At 26.2% G+C, this 856-nt stretch overlaps 1 long non-coding RNA gene across 1 annotated transcript; it reads left to right on the forward strand.

Moving 5' to 3' along the window:
• Positions 1-300: 300 nt before the first annotated feature.
• On the forward strand, positions 301-803 carry LOC107574257 (uncharacterized). Its single transcript, XR_001607649.1, has 2 exons — positions 301-472; positions 683-803. It is a non-coding gene; the product is annotated as an uncharacterized lncRNA (long non-coding RNA).
• Positions 804-856: the final 53 nt, after the last annotated feature.

Raw genomic sequence — 856 nt, forward strand, 5'->3', positions numbered from 1 at the left:
TAATTATGCCTGTTTCTTTCGTCAGAACATGAAATGCATATATGGTACAACACTGTTACTGTTATTCTGATATATTTATGCTACATGTATTACAAAACTTCATAAAATATCTTAATCTACTAATGATAATATTTATTAAAATTGGCATTGACAGTTTTCAGTCATTAATATATTTGTTATCCATGTTGAGTATGTCATTTGTTGCATGCATACTAAATATAAATGTATTTGTTAATATTACTATTATTTTAAATACTTTAATTATTTTTATGTATTTCTAAGGTGACATGGGTCGGTCATTAAATAAAAAATTGCTGTCAATGATTGAAGGACGTCAAACAAAGAGGAAGAAATTGAAGTTGATTAAATGGCTCCAGAAAAAAAAATTGCTTAAAGCAAAAATAAAGTGCAATTTATGCCAACATACAATGAAGCTTACTCATAAACCCAACAAAGCAGACAACTATGTTTGGTAAGTATTATTATTATTATTATTATTATTATTATTTAAACTAAATTTTTGACCAGAGCTTGCTTGCTTAAATTATCTTTTTTAAAATTCATAATGTTATTATTTTTGAATATATTATTATTAATTTTACATGTCTGCTGTGGTATTAGGAAAATTTAAACAAATATGACACATGGTCTTACTCACTAGAATATTTTATTACGTTTAAAGGTCTTGTACACGAAAGAGACATAAGGGAAGATTCAAGTCAGTGAGGTCTGGATCGCTTTTTGCCAAGTCAAAGTGTAATTTATTCTCCTGGATGAAGTTCATATATCGGTATGTAAAAAAAAAAAAGGTTAGTCTAATTTTGAAAAATACATGTTATAGTCTGTTATGTTTATA

The sequence above is a fragment of the Sinocyclocheilus grahami genome, unplaced genomic scaffold (assembly GCF_001515645.1).
Source record: "Sinocyclocheilus grahami isolate Dianchi unplaced genomic scaffold, SAMN03320097.WGS_v1.1 scaffold2163.1, whole genome shotgun sequence".
NCBI lineage: Eukaryota > Metazoa > Chordata > Actinopteri > Cypriniformes > Cyprinidae > Sinocyclocheilus > Sinocyclocheilus grahami.